Genomic DNA, 15,951 nt, shown 5'->3' on the forward strand with positions numbered 1-15,951 from the left:
GTTAGGATCACCACTTTAATTTAAGAATGTGAAATGTCAGAATAATAGCAGAAAGTTCAGATTTTATTGTATTCATCACATTCCCAGTGGGTCAGAAGTTTACATACACTCAATTAGCATTTGGTAGCATCGCCTAGAAATTGTTTAACTTTTGTCAAATGTGTCTAGTCACCTTCCACAAGCTTCTGACAATAAGCTGAGTGAGTTTTTGCCCATTAAGTATGTGAATACAAAATAAGAAAAACAAAACACACTTACATAAGGTCTGCTAACCCCTTGCATACAGCTCATTAAGGACAATCGGTTAAGTGCTGTATACAAGTGGTTAGCAGACCTTATGTAAGTGTGTTTTGTTTTTCTAAGCTTGTGACTGTTCAATTTATTTTGTATTCACATACTCATATCCTTCCTTTCAGATCATGGCTGCCTCTGTTAGTTTTCGTCGTAAGTGCCTAAACCGCACTGATCTGTTAGACAAAGCCAGGATATCCTGTAGCTCAAAAAGTTGATGTGATAGAAAAAAACTGGGCCTTTTTTGGATTAAGAGGGCAAAAGTTAGTCAAAAACAAGTGCCAGATCTAACTCAACGTAAATTGTGTTCCCCAGTGTTCTAGGTCTCATTTGTGTTCTAGGTCACAGTGTTCTAGCTGACATTTGCTAGCAAGGGACAGTAACATAAACCAGCATTATCCTGACAAGAGAGACCAGCATGCTGTACCAAACCTTATAATTAAGGACATAAATGCTTAATACAGCAATAAGTAATAATATGTACTTTTTTAATCATAAATTCTGTGGTGTTCTTCATCTTTATCATTCCGACCTTGTACTATTAATGATCCTATAGCTATTGTAAGATCAATGGCCATTTCTATTCCAAATTTCTTCCATTCCTCCAGTTTAATCTTACTCTGAGCCTCCTCATACATCTTACTGGTGTAGTGTTCTCCTCTGTTCGCCTCCACCATCTCGTCTATCTTCCTCAGCAGCTCTGTGACCTGAGTCTGGTCGTCCTTCTTGTTATTGTTGAAGACGTGATATCTGTTTCCACAGTTGTCGTTAAGCTTTCGTAGCTCTGTGCTTCCTTCCAAATACTCCTCGATCGTTTTCTTCTTCAGCTCATCTCCATGAGTGTAGAGCAGAATGGTGAACTTAGACCCATCTTCTCCAAAGTTCTCCTGGATCCACTTCACAGTGTTCTGCTCCTCCTCTGTGAACCTCACTCCCAGTCTGACCACCAGGAGGAACACGTGGGGTCCTGGGACAGACATGTCAATGCACCTCCCCATCTCTTTCTTAATTTGATATTCAATCACTTTCTTCATTATGTCTTCCATTCCATTCTTCACTTTTTCTTCAATCTCTTTATTAATTTTGTCTTCCATTTCTTTCTTTATATCTTCTTCAATCTCTTTCTTCATTTCGGCTTCAATCTCTTTCTTCAGTTTGGCTTCAATCTCTTTCTTCAGTTCAGCTTCAATCTCAGTGTATGAACCCATTCTCCAGTCTGGATTTGGGTGTTTGGGAGAAGCCTGAAACACAAGAGGTGTTGCCCGAATACAAACTAAACCCCTACACATATCTCCTCCTACATTGTTCAAGCGATCAACTCCAAACCAGCGATGATATGTTCACACTGACCCAACTGGACATATTCCATTCTGAGGTTTGATGCTACATTAAGTGTGATATTATTAATGGAAGTTAAACTGGGTTTGAATGTGAGCCAGAAGGATACAGAGGATTCTATTCAAAGTCATGCTTCTTGGTGAATCAAGCTAAAGAAACAACTTAAACTCTTTAAAGCTATCCTGAATTGAAAATATTTATCTATAGATTTCCAACGCAATATCCAAAGCAATTAGAGGTGTGGTGCATCAAAGATCCTGTTTCCTACATCTACGACACAAAATGTCAATCAAAAACCAAAACCTGCTAACTATTCTCCACACTAACTGAAAAACAGCTAGATATCCATGGATGACAGGCTGTAAGAAAACAAACAGGCTGTATTGCTGGAGTTGTTTACTTTTTACAACTGACAAGTCATCACACTGGGCGGAGAATTAAGGAGGTATAGTAGAACCTAGAAATTAAAATTGTGACTTTAATTTATTGCCCCATGTGTAATTCCGCATGGAGAGGCATTTGCACTTCAATGCAAACATAGTCTTTGTATTACCAGCTTGGTGTAACTTTTGGCGTATTGTGATTGTGAAATTGTATTGTAGATTGATGATGCTCATGAATTTATTTGTCAATGTGTGAATGATTTGTAATGCGCTGTGATTTCATAGCGCTGTCCATGGTGATGAAACGAGCCTCGGTGTCTGTGTCGGCAGCGTCACGGGGTGACATTCTGGGTGACCTCATTTTATATTTCCAGATTTTGGGTTTAGAGTAGGCTTATTTAATTTCAACTATGTAGCCTAAGTGGTCTCCAGTTTTCTGAAGTTAATGTTGAGAATGTCTCTTGTTGCGGAGAATGTTATTGACGTTATGGTCTATTTGTTTATGTCCTTGTCATCGTTAATTAAAGGATTGCACTCGTTGAACCCTTTCAATTCATCGTACTGTTGCTTTTTTCCGCGATGATTTCTTTTCACGGCGGTGATGGCCGAGGTGAAGGCCCAGCTGTATTACTCACGGTTCACCACTGAATTATACATTAATATAATGGTTCTCTCGTCTTTTCACTTGATGAAAAAGTCAGTTATCGTCACTTATATTGATAGTTACTGTACCAATGTCATTCACAAATGGCTAATAAGCTGTTAAAACGGCCAGTGGCAAAAGATATACACTCACCTAAAGGATTATTAGGAACACCATACTAATACTGTGTTTGACCCCCTTTCGCCTTCAGAACTTCCTTAATTCTACGTGGCATTGATTCAACAAGGTGCTGAAAGCATTCTTTAGAAATGTTGATAGGATAGCATCTTGCAGTTGATGGAGATTTGTGGGATGCACATCCAGGGCAAGAAGCTCCTGTTCCACCACATCCCAAAGATGCTCTATTGGGTTGAGATCTGGTGACTGTGGAGGCCATTTCAGTACAGTGAACTCATTGTCATGTTCAAGAAACCAATTTGAAATGATTCGAGCTTTGTGACACGGTGCATTATCCTGCTGGAAGTAGCCATCAGAGGATGGGTACATGGTGGTCATAAAGGGATGGACATGGTCAGAAACAATGCTCAGGTAGGCCATGGCATTTAAACGATGCCCAATTGGCACTAAGGGGCCTAAAGTGTGCCAAGAAAACATCCCCCACACCATTAAACCACCACCACCAGCCTGCACAGTGGTAACAAGGCATGATGGATCCATGTTCTCATTCTGTTTAGGCCAAATTCTGACTCTACCATCTGAATGTCTCAACGGAAATCGAGACTCATCAGACCAGGCAACATTCTTCCAGTCTTCAACTGTCCAATTTTGGTGCGCTCGTGCAAATTGTAGCCTCTTTTTCCTATTTGTAGTGGAGATGAGTGGTACCCGGTGGGGTCTTCTGCTGTTGTAGCCCATCCCCTTCAAGGTTGTGTGTGTTGTGGCTTCGCAAATGCTTTGCTGCATACCTCGGTTGTAACGAGTGGTTATTTCAGTCAAAGTTGCTCTTCTATCAGCTTGAATCAGTCGGCCCATTCTCCTCTGACCTCTAGCATCAACAAGGCATTTTCGCCCACAGGACTGCCGCATACTGGATGTTTTTCCCTTTTCGCACCATTCTGACATTCAGTTTGGAGTTCAGGAGATTGCCTTGACCAGGACCACACCCCTAAATGCATTGAAACAACTGCCATGTGATTGGTTGATTAGATAATTGCATTAATGAGAAATTGAACAGGTGTTCCTAATAATCCTTTAGGTGAGTGTAGAGTTTGATGCAATTTGTGGTGGGGATTAATTTAATAAAAAACGTTAGTCAGTTCAACAAACGTGAGCTGCCCAAATGTTTCTTAAGTGTTCCAGGCCTATCATAGCTGGGGTATAATTTAAAGCACCAGGATATAACACAGTGGCATCTGCAGAAATATGGTGTTGTGGAAATTTCTTATACAATGTATTCTGACTGTATAAAGGACTGAGTCCCACTGTTAAGATAGGTATAGGAATGTGTGGGATCTGGTATTTGCATAGGGGGCATCTATTGTCTGTCCAGATGCAGATCAATGGGTTTTAGGACAGGATAGGAGAAGATACAGCAAGGGGGCAGTAAGGCCAGTTGGCCCCTTTGGGTAAACACTACAGTAAACATGGCAGGAAGGATAAGGTTGGGGAAGATAGCATTTGACGTGTGTGATAGAACAAAGGGAAAGGTGTTTGATTGACATGAAACAGATGGCAGCATCTTACCCCTTTTCCCTATGTAATAAATACTGTCGAAATGATGTTTTTATTTAGAAACTATCCACCGTTACTTTGTAACCTGTATACTTTCTCCTTGCAAGCAAGATTAAAACCGCTTATTGCGCAATTGATTTCTCCTGTCTTACCTACCATTTTCTTAGAACTTTGGATTTTAGAAATTGCCATCACAATGGTTACAACCATCAACAGATTGAACAATATCATTCATGTAAAGGAAAAGAAATGTACCAAGAATCAAGCCTTGTGTCACCCCCTCTAACATAAAAAGTCAGATTTAACCTTTACTATGAGTACACACTGAGATCTTACATATAAGAGATTTTCAAACCAGCTAACCAGATAACTATCTGAGCAACGAGTGATCCACGATGTCAAAGGCTTTGGATCAATAAAGTTATCGACACTTTTTATAACATCATTTACAACCAAGGAAGCCATAGTTCTTTGACCGGGTCTGAACACTGACTGGTTCTCTGTTCTCACTGACTGGTAAATGTGAGGATCAACTGATTAGTCCGTTCCGTCATCAATCCCAACTAAGTTTGAGCTCTCCACTCTCAGTCAATACTTACTTTTTATCGATGGAATGCAGTAGCTCTGATTTTCTCCGGTTAGCGTTCACTTTACCAAAAAAATTATATTTTATCCACACAAATCTTAAGCGAGTGTATTTACCCCAACTAAGATTTTAGGAACCTTTTTCAGAGTAGGGTTAGGGGTCCCAAAGCAGAACTCGCCAGTCGCCCAATGTGGGTACATTTTGTTAATAATTTTGATAATAAGGAAATTCTGATACAATAAAGGTGTTCCAAGAACATGGCTGGACTTTAAGGAGGGGGTGATGGTTTGCAGTGTGTGTCGTGTCAACACAAAGGAAAAGCTCAGAGGCAGTTCCTTTATTGTTGGCACTACAGCCATGAAACTGGGGAATATACCATTTCACGAGAGCTCACAATGTCACCGTGGTAACACGTCAGTCACCAGGGCACAGTCTCTGCCCCTCCAGGCTACCCCATCAGTAAAGCCCCTCACAAAACTTTCTGATGCTACCGCTAAGAAGATGACCATCATTTTCTAAACCGCACATGCCATTTCGTGTCATGAGAATCATGACAAAGGGTCTAATCTACTACTGAGTTTAAGACTTTTAAGTTAGGATAGACAAACCATGTAAAAATGTTGATTTATTACCTCTAGCTGGAACGATTCAAGAGATGCTGTTGAACAGCAACACATGTTAAGGGTTAATTGATGCTGATTTTGTAAATTACAATAATTAGCATAATCATAGTTGATAAACAATGTAGTTAAGACTTTTAATTTGGGATAGCCTTAACATGTGAAATTAAGTTGGTTTAATTTTTCTAGCTTGAACAGTCAAAGATTTACAGTTTTAGGGTTAATTATTGTGAATTACACAAATTAAGATAGTTAATATAGTCATATTCCATACACGTTTTAAGAATTTTTAATTGGAACAACCTAGACATGATAAACAAAGTTGTTTTCATCTCTCTAGCTTGAACAGTTGAAGAGATACTGTTTTCGGGTATATAAATGTTATTTATGCAAATTAAGGTAATTAATATGGCCAATGCCAATAAACGTTTATGCATTTTCAGTTGGGAAAGCATGAATATGTGAAACAAAACTGGTTTTGTCCTAGCTAGAACCGTTTAAAAGATACAGTTTTAGTGTGAATTAACACAATTGGGCAAATTAAATAGTCCAATGTTTATAAACATTTGATGCAACTACAATTTAGGGCGGTCTTAAAGCTTTCAAATTGGTCTTATAGGTTGATTGGCCAAGAAGCATCATCATTATCCATAGAATCCTTTGGGTTTGAAACTTTGAATAGAATATTGTGTTTGAACATTTAAATACATAAAAATGACCACACCATCAATATTTGCCGGACCGCATAAGCAGAGCCGTCCTAGAAGAGCGAATGTCTCTTTGAGTGACTGATGAGTGAGTGACTGACATGGAGAATCCATATGCTTCAGGATTTGTTCAGGAGAGTCAAACACTTTGCTGGCTACACGATTTTCTCGTTTTTTCGTCACCTATATTAATAGTTACCGTACCAATGTCATTCGCAAATGGCTAATAAGCTGTTAAAACGGCCACTGGCAAAATACATACAGTTCGATGCTATTTGTGGTGGAGGAAAACTTAATAAGAAACATTAGTCAGTTTAACAAAGGTTTATGGTGTCTAGCGACATATTAAAAACGTGATGTCGAGACACAATACCGACACTTGAAAAGCGTGCAGTTCCGTGATGTGATGGCTAAAAACTTAGCCTCTCTTATGCAACTTTTCCCCACTTCCCCGTTGAGTTAGAAAAAAAAATCTATATTCTACACCAACTCCAACGAATTTGCTTCCCTTTGGCACTAGTGTGAAATACTTTCTGTACCACACACAACTGGTTAATGTGAGCTACCCAAATGTTTCTAAAGTGTTCCAGACCTAATATAAATGGGGTATACTTTAAAGGGAAAGAAATGTCACCCCCTCTAACATGTAAAATGTCAGATTTAACTCTTACTGTGAGTACACACTGAGATCTTACATATAAGAGATTTTCAAACCAGCTAACCAGATAACTATCTGAGTAACGAGTGATCCACGATGTCAAAGGCTTTGGATCAATAAAGTGGTGCACCGTGTTCCCTGTTATCGACACTATTTATTACATCATTTACAACCAAGGAAGCCATAGTTCTTTGACCGGGTCTGAACACTGACAAATCTTCAGCAAGTGTATTTACCAAAAGTAAAATAAAATGTTCTGGAATAGGTCAAGTCTGGACACAGATGTATTTAACTTTCACATTCGTTTCTGGTTCTCTGTTCTGACTGACTGGTAAATGCGAGGATCAAGTGATTAGTCCGTTCCGTCATCAATCCCAACTAAGTTTGAGCTCTCCACTCTCAGTCAATACTTACTTTTTATCGATGGAATGCAGTAGCTCTGATTTTCTCCAGTTAGCGTTCACTTTACCAAAAAAATATATTGTCCAGACAAATCTTCAGCAAGTGTATTTACCAAAAGTAAAATAAAAGGTTCTGGAATAGGTCAAGTCTGGACACAGATGTATTTAACTTTCACATTCGTTTCTGTCTATTGACCCATTTGGAGTGGACGTCACGGTTACATAACTGAAGTTTGGGTGTGGCAGAAAACTGCATGAAAACGGCCAAGACCCCCGGAATAAAGGAAAAAAATATTGTTGTGGAAGAAAAAATACATAACATCCCTAAAGGGAAAGAAATGTCACCCCCTCTAACATGTAAAATGTCAGATTTAACTCTTACTGTGAGTACACACTGAGATCTTACATATAAGAGATTTTCAAACCAGCTAACCAGATAACTATCTGAGTAACGAGTGATCCACGATGTCAAAGGCTTTGGATCAATAAAGTGGTGCACCGTGTTCCCTGTTATCGACACTATTTATTACATCATTTACAACCAAGGAAGCCATAGTTCTTTGACCGGGTCTGAACACTGACAAATCTTCAGCAAGTGTATTTACCAAAAGTAAAATAAAATGTTCTGGAATAGGTCAAGTCTGGACACAGATGTATTTAACTTTCACATTCGTTTCTGGTTCTCTGTTCTGACTGACTGGTAAATGCGAGGATCAAGTGATTAGTCCGTTCCGTCATCAATCCCAACTAAGTTTGAGCTCTCCACTCTCAGTCAATACTTACTTTTTATCGATGGAATGCAGTAGCTCTGATTTTCTCCAGTTAGCGTTCACTTTACCAAAAAAATATATTGTCCAGACAAATCTTCAGCAAGTGTATTTACCAAAAGTAAAATAAAAGGTTCTGGAATAGGTCAAGTCTGGACACAGATGTATTTAACTTTCACATTCGTTTCTGTCTATTGACCCATTTGGAGTGGACGTCACGGTTACATAACTGAAGTTTGGGTGTGGCAGAAAACTGCATGAAAACGGCCAAGACCCCCGGAATAAAGGAAAAAAATATTGTTGTGGATGAAAAAATACATAACATCCCTAAAGGGAAAGAAATGTCACCCCCTCTAACATGTAAAATGTCAGATTTAACTCTTACTGTGAGTACACACTGAGATCTTACATATAAGAGATTTTCAAACCAGCTAACCAGATAACTATCTGAGTAACGAGTGATCCACGATGTCAAAGGCTTTGGATCAATAAAGTGGTGCACCGTGTTCCCTGTTATCGACACTATTTATTACATAATTTACAACCAAGGAAGCCATAGTTCTTTAACCGGGTCTGAACACTGACTGGTTCTCTGTTCTGACTGACTGGTAAATGCGAGGATCAAGTGATTAGTCCGTTCCGTCATCAATCCCAACTAAGTTTGAGCTCTCCACTCTCAGTCAATACTTACTTTTTATCAATGGAATGCAGTAGCTCTGATTTTCTCCAGTTAGCATTCACTTTACCAAAAAAATATATTGTCCAGACAAATCTTCAGCAAGTGTATTTACCAAAAGTAAAATAAAATGTTCTGGAATAGGTCATGTCTGGACACAGATGTATTTAACTTTCACATTAGTTTCTGTCTATTGACCCATTTGGAGTGGACGTCACGGTTACATAACTGAAGTTTGGGTGTGGCAGAAAACTGCAGGAAAACGGCCAAGACCCCCGGAATAAAGGAATAAAATATTGTTGTGGAAGAAAAAATACATAACATCCCTAAAGGGAAAGAAATGTCACCCCCTCTAACATGTAAAATGTCAGATTTAACTCTTACTGTGAGTACACACTGAGATCTTACATATAAGAGATTTTCAAACCAGCTAACCAGATAACTATCTGAGTAACGAGTGATCCACGATGTCAAAGGCTTTGGATCAATAAAGTGGTGCACCGTGTTCCCTGTTATCGACACTATTTATTACATCATTTACAACCAAGGAAGCCATAGTTCTTTGACCGGGTCTGAACACTGACAAATCTTCAGCAAGTGTATTTACCAAAAGTAAAATAAAATGTTCTGGAATAGGTCAAGTCTGGACACAGATGTATTTAACTTTCACATTCGTTTCTGGTTCTCTGTTCTGACTGACTGGTAAATGCGAGGATCAAGTGATTAGTCCGTTCCGTCATCAATCCCAACTAAGTTTGAGCTCTCCACTCTCAGTCAATACTTACTTTTTATCGATGGAATGCAGTAGCTCTGATTTTCTCCAGTTAGCGTTCACTTTACCAAAAAAATATATTGTCCAGACAAATCTTCAGCAAGTGTATTTACCAAAAGTAAAATAAAAGGTTCTGGAATAGGTCAAGTCTGGACACAGATGTATTTAACTTTCACATTCGTTTCTGTCTATTGACCCATTTGGAGTGGACGTCACGGTTACATAACTGAAGTTTGGGTGTGGCAGAAAACTGCAGGAAAACGGCCAAGACCCCCGGAATAAAGGAATAAAATATTGTTGTGGAAGAAAAAATACATAACATCCCTAAAGGGAAAGAAATGTCACCCCCTCTAACATGTAAAATGTCAGATTTAACTCTTACTGTGAGTACACACTGAGATCTTACATATAAGAGATTTTCAAACCAGCTAACCAGATAACTATCTGAGTAACGAGTGATCCACGATGTCAAAGGCTTTGGATCAATAAAGTGGTGCACCGTGTTCCCTGTTATCGACACTATTTATTACATCATTTACAACCAAGGAAGCCATAGTTCTTTGACCGGGTCTGAACACTGACAAATCTTCAGCAAGTGTATTTACCAAAAGTAAAATAAAATGTTCTGGAATAGGTCAAGTCTGGACACAGATGTATTTAACTTTCACATTCGTTTCTGGTTCTCTGTTCTGACTGACTGGTAAATGCGAGGATCAAGTGATTAGTCCGTTCCGTCATCAATCCCAACTAAGTTTGAGCTCTCCACTCTCAGTCAATACTTACTTTTTATCGATGGAATGCAGTAGCTCTGATTTTCTCCAGTTAGCGTTCACTTTACCAAAAAAATATATTGTCCAGACAAATCTTCAGCAAGTGTATTTACCAAAAGTAAAATAAAAGGTTCTGGAATAGGTCAAGTCTGGACACAGATGTATTTAACTTTCACATTCGTTTCTGTCTATTGACCCATTTGGAGTGGACGTCACGGTTACATAACTGAAGTTTGGGTGTGGCAGAAAACTGCATGAAAACGGCCAAGACCCCCGGAATAAAGGAAAAAAATATTGTTGTGGAAGAAAAAATACATAACATCCCTAAAGGGAAAGAAATGTCACCCCCTCTAACATGTAAAATGTCAGATTTAACTCTTACTGTGAGTACACACTGAGATCTTACATATAAGAGATTTTCAAACCAGCTAACCAGATAACTATCTGAGTAACGAGTGATCCACGATGTCAAAGGCTTTGGATCAATAAAGTGGTGCACCGTGTTCCCTGTTATCGACACTATTTATTACATAATTTACAACCAAGGAAGCCATAGTTCTTTAACCGGGTCTGAACACTGACTGGTTCTCTGTTCTGACTGACTGGTAAATGCGAGGATCAAGTGATTAGTCCGTTCCGTCATCAATCCCAACTAAGTTTGAGCTCTCCACTCTCAGTCAATACTTACTTTTTATCGATGGAATGCAGTAGCTCTGATTTTCTCCAGTTAGCGTTCACTTTACCAAAAAAAGATATTGTCCAGACAAATCTTCAGCAAGTGTATTTACCAAAAGTAAAATAAAATGTTCTGGAATAGGTCAAGTCTGGACACAGATGTATTTAACTTTCACATTCGTTTCTGTCTATAGACCCATTTGGAGTGGACGTTAAGGTTATGTAACTGAAGTTTGGGGGTGGCAGAAAACTGCAGGAAAACGCCCCCGGAATAAAGGAATAAAATATTGTTGTGGATGAAAAAATACACAACATCCCTCCTAGGGGATACCAGGGACACTAATTAATACCAGTCATAGACATGATCTGTTCACATCCACTGTAATATTGTGATACACTACTAGGCCTGCAAATCCTGCATCATCTGAATGTGATGAAATAAAATGCTGACAAGAATCTGCAGTGAAGTTTCGTATTCATTGTTTTTATTATTTATGTATAGTCCAAACACAATAATAAAACATTTAGAAAATTTACACATTCACTATCACCAAGTTATTTCAATGTAAATAAAATACACAAAAGGCTTATAAAGTAATACTACAACTAATACTATTAATAATAATAATAAAACATGTAAATCTTCCAAACCCCCCCTGATGCCTCACTGCTGTTATAAAGTGATTTCCAAAGAAATTAGAGGTGTGGTGCATGAAAGATCCGGTTTCCTACATATACGACACAAAATGTCAATCAGTTATAAAACCTACCTACAATTCTCCACACTTTTACTGAATAATATTTAAATGGCTCCACTTGTGAAAACCTGGGTACATACATTCAGGTAAGGATTAATATATGTGAAAATATCATGACATTTCACATAGTCACTCATCACAGTGTGGCAACATATAACGCCATAATACTTCTGAGTACAAACTTACAAGCATTTGTAGTTTCAACACATGTTTTTGTCCAGGACTTTTTACACCCTTTTGGAACACATTGCTTTGCATTGTCAAAATATTGTTACGCCTATATCATGAACCAACATATAAAATCTCAAGTCAATTGGCTTTATGGGAGGAGTTTTATTTTTGTTATAAATGCTTGAAAATCCATCGTATTGACTTTATATTTTCTCGAGTCAACTTTGTTTATCCTGACAGAAGAGACCAGCACGTTGTACCAGACCTTCACATAAACAGGGCAGTGGGAACATGATTATTTCAACGCCACCTATGGGCCAATCAGTACCATGGACAAATTACAAGCTATGGCCTGAGATATGTGATGTCATAGCCGTGGTATACAGTCTCATATACCACAGCTATCAGCCAATCAGCATTCAGAATTTGAAGAACCGGTTTAGAATTAAGGATATAAAGGCCAAATCCAGCAATAGGTAATAATATGTAATTATTAAATGATACATTCTGTGACACTTTTAGATTCTTATCTCCTCCTTGACCCACCGACTTGATCAAAATAATTTTTGACGTTGGAATGTTGCTGATCCAACAACTAATAGAGTTGATTCGGGTAGTGCTACTCCCACTGCTCCTCCCACTGCTCCTCCCACTACTACTCCCACTACTACTACCACTGCTATTTTTGTAAAATCAATGGCCTTTTCTTTTCCCCATTTCTTCCATTCCTCCCATTTAATCTTACTCTGAGCCTCCTCATACATCTTACTGGTGTAGTGTCCTCCTCCATTCGCCTCCACCATCTCATCTATCTTCCTCGGAAGCTCTGTGACCTGAGTCTGGTCTTCCTTCTTGTTATTGTTGAAGACGTGATATCTGTTTCCACATTTGTTGTTAAGCCTTTGTAGCTCTGTGCTTTCTTCCAAATACTCCCTGATTGTTTTCTTCTTTAGTATCTCCATGAGTGAAGAGCACAATGGTGTACATGGAGGCGTCGTCTCCAAGGTTTTTCTGAATCCACTTCACAGTGTTCTGCTCCTTCTCTGTGAACCTCACTCCCAGTCTGACCACCATGAGGAACACGTGGGGTCCTGGAACAGACATGTCAATGCACCTCCCCATCTCCTTCCTCATTTCTTCTTCCTTCAGTTTTGTGTCAAAGAGCCCTGGAGTGTCAATGACATCAATCCTCCTCTGATCCATAACTCCACTCTGTTTCTCACACCATTTGGTCACAGACTTAGCAGACATGTCTTCTTTAAAGGCTTCCCTCCCCAGGATGGTGTTTCCTATTGCACTCTTCCCTGATCCAGTCTTCCCCAGCAGAACAATCCTCAGGTCAGACACTATGAAGAGACAGTTAAAGAAAACAAACTTCAGAATAGTTATGTATTGTCCTTGATTAATGTCTCTTGTCTGATATTGTCTGAAATTATCTGATATTAAATCGTTTTAATGTGTTTCCTGACAGTAGCCTAAGCATGGATAATTCTTGTAATCTCATCTCATCTTCATCCGCTTATCCGGTATCGGGTCGCGGGGACAGCAGCTCCAGCAGGGGACCCCAAACATCCCTTTCCCGAGCCACATTTGCCAGCTCTGACTGGGGATCCCGAGGCGTTCCCAGGCCAGTGTCGAAATATAATCTCTCCACCTAGTCCTGGGCCTACCCTGAGATCTCCTCCCAGCTGGACGTGCCTGGAACACCTCCCTAGGGAGACGTCCTGGGGGCATCCTTACCAGATGCCCGAACCACCTCAACTGGCTCCTTTCGATCCAAAGGAGCAGCGGCTCTACTCCAAGTTCCTCACGGATGGCTGAGCTTCTCACCCTAAATTCTTGTAACCTTATCTACAAAAACGTTTTCCCCTCATAGATTTTTTTTGCCAGATACCAGAGTTAGGTTCAGAATAACTTTGTATTTTGTATAGCCCTAAAAACTGGGATCAGTGTATGAACCCATTCTCCAGTCTGGATTTGGGTGTTTGGGAGAAGCCTGAAACACGGGAGGTGTTGCCCGAATACAAACTAAACCTCTACACATATCTCCTCCTACATCGTTCAAGCGATCAACTCCAAACCAGCGATGATATGTTCACACTGACCCAACTGGACATGTTCCATTCTGAGGTTTGATGCTACATTAAGTGTGATATTATTAATGGAAGTTAAACTGGGTTTGAATGGGAGCCAGAAGGATACAGAGGATTCTATTCAAAGTCATCATGCTTCTTGGTGAATCAAGCTAAAGTAACAACTTAAAATCTTTAAAGCTATCCTAAATGGAATATATTTATCTATAGACTACTTCAATCAGCCTAATAAAATATTTTGAACAGCATTAATTAACCCTAAAACCGTTTCTGTCCAACAGTTCAAGCTTCAGTGATTTAACAAACATTTCTATTATAACATGTTAAGGCTATCTCAGATTAAACCAGTAAATATTTATGGACTATGACTACATGAATATGCCTCATTTGCATTATTTGTGATAACAAACTCTTAAGAGTATCTCTGAACTGTTTCAAATAGAGACACCAAGCTAACTTCAAATTCTTCATAGACTCCTCTATTAATTTGCTTAATTTGCCTAATTAGTGTTAATTAACCCTCTAACAGTATCTTTTGAACCATGAAAAGTAGGGAGAACAAAATTATGTTTGTTCACATGTTTAAGCTATCCCAACTTGACATTGTTAACCTTTTATTACCTATGACTATATAAATTTACCTAATTTGCATTAATAACAGTACTTAACTCTATAACTTTTCTTGAATCATTCAATGTAGAGACACTAAAATATGTTTGTTACATAGGTTAAGGCTTTCCCAACATAACATTTTTACAATCGTATGACAATTTAAATTATCATAATTTGCATTATTTGCGTGAATTTACTCAAAAACAGTGTCTCTTGAACCATTAAAGTTTAAAAGACCAAACCAACTTTCTTTTATTTTAAAGTACTACGCTTTTTTAATGTAATCAAGCAAGCAAGCACACAACATTTATTTCTGTCTAGCTCAGCTTTGTTTTTAAATAATTTTCTTTTTTCTTTTTGTTTCTGATATAATATTTTTTGTGTACAATTCTGTACATTTTGCTTTAGATTTTCTTTTGATCTCAACATCCAACATCATTTTCACGGTTGCTCTGAAGTATAGTTTCTATATTTTAAAATCTCAATCAATACTTACTTTTAGTCGATGGAATGCAGTCACCTAGGACGTCAATAGATGCGTTTGGAAAGTTCAAATATATCCTTTGGTAAGCGGTCAGTTAACAATAGGGTTTAATGTCTACCCAAATCTTATGCAAGTGTTTTTCTCTCAAGAAAGATAACTGTTGGGTGCATCAGGTCTGGAAACAGAATACTTTTTGTAATCATAGATAATATACCACTAGCAGCTATAGTATGGGTAACTTTCTTAATTGAACACGCTATATGAAATGAAGAATGTTACCATACCTTTTTACACTAATACTGATGAACGATGAATGATTCCCACCTCCTTCGTATCTTCCATGTTTAATGTGGAGCAATTTGCTGCTGCACAAAATACCACCATCACGTGTAAGATGGCGGACCTATTGGGACGTAAGTCCCATCTATGCTTTATATCTGTGTTTGTAAGTTTCACATTCGTTTCAGTCTAAAAACTGCACGACTCGGACACGTAATCATTACCAGATAAAATCCATGCTGCCATTTCAATTAATAACTGTACAGAGTTAAAACGTAAAAAAAGACACGCTCCTGTCCAGATCTCTTAAATTATAAACATTCATCTCACATTCACCTCTGTAACTCCAAACGATACTCCAACTTCAACCAGTAAACAATTGCGGTTAGCAGCGAGTCCATCATGTTACTTTGCTACCACACCATGCACACGAAAACGTATATTTTAAATGTATTTTGAAGTTGTATTCAGACATTTCAACTAACGTTCCCAGCTATAGAACTCATTATATTTTATGAACATGATTAAACAACGCTAATTTGGTGGTAATTTAAATAGACACAAATGCAGATTTG

At 38.5% G+C, this 15,951-nt stretch overlaps 1 pseudogene; it reads right to left on the reverse strand.

The window, feature by feature from the left end:
* Nucleotides 1-334: 334 nt before the first annotated feature.
* LOC114838025 lies at nt 335-15,694 on the reverse strand (annotated as a pseudogene).
* Nucleotides 15,695-15,951: the final 257 nt, after the last annotated feature.

Source organism: Esox lucius, unplaced genomic scaffold (assembly GCF_011004845.1).
Source record: "Esox lucius isolate fEsoLuc1 unplaced genomic scaffold, fEsoLuc1.pri scaffold_67_arrow_ctg1, whole genome shotgun sequence".
NCBI classification, from domain to species: Eukaryota; Metazoa; Chordata; class Actinopteri; order Esociformes; family Esocidae; genus Esox; species Esox lucius.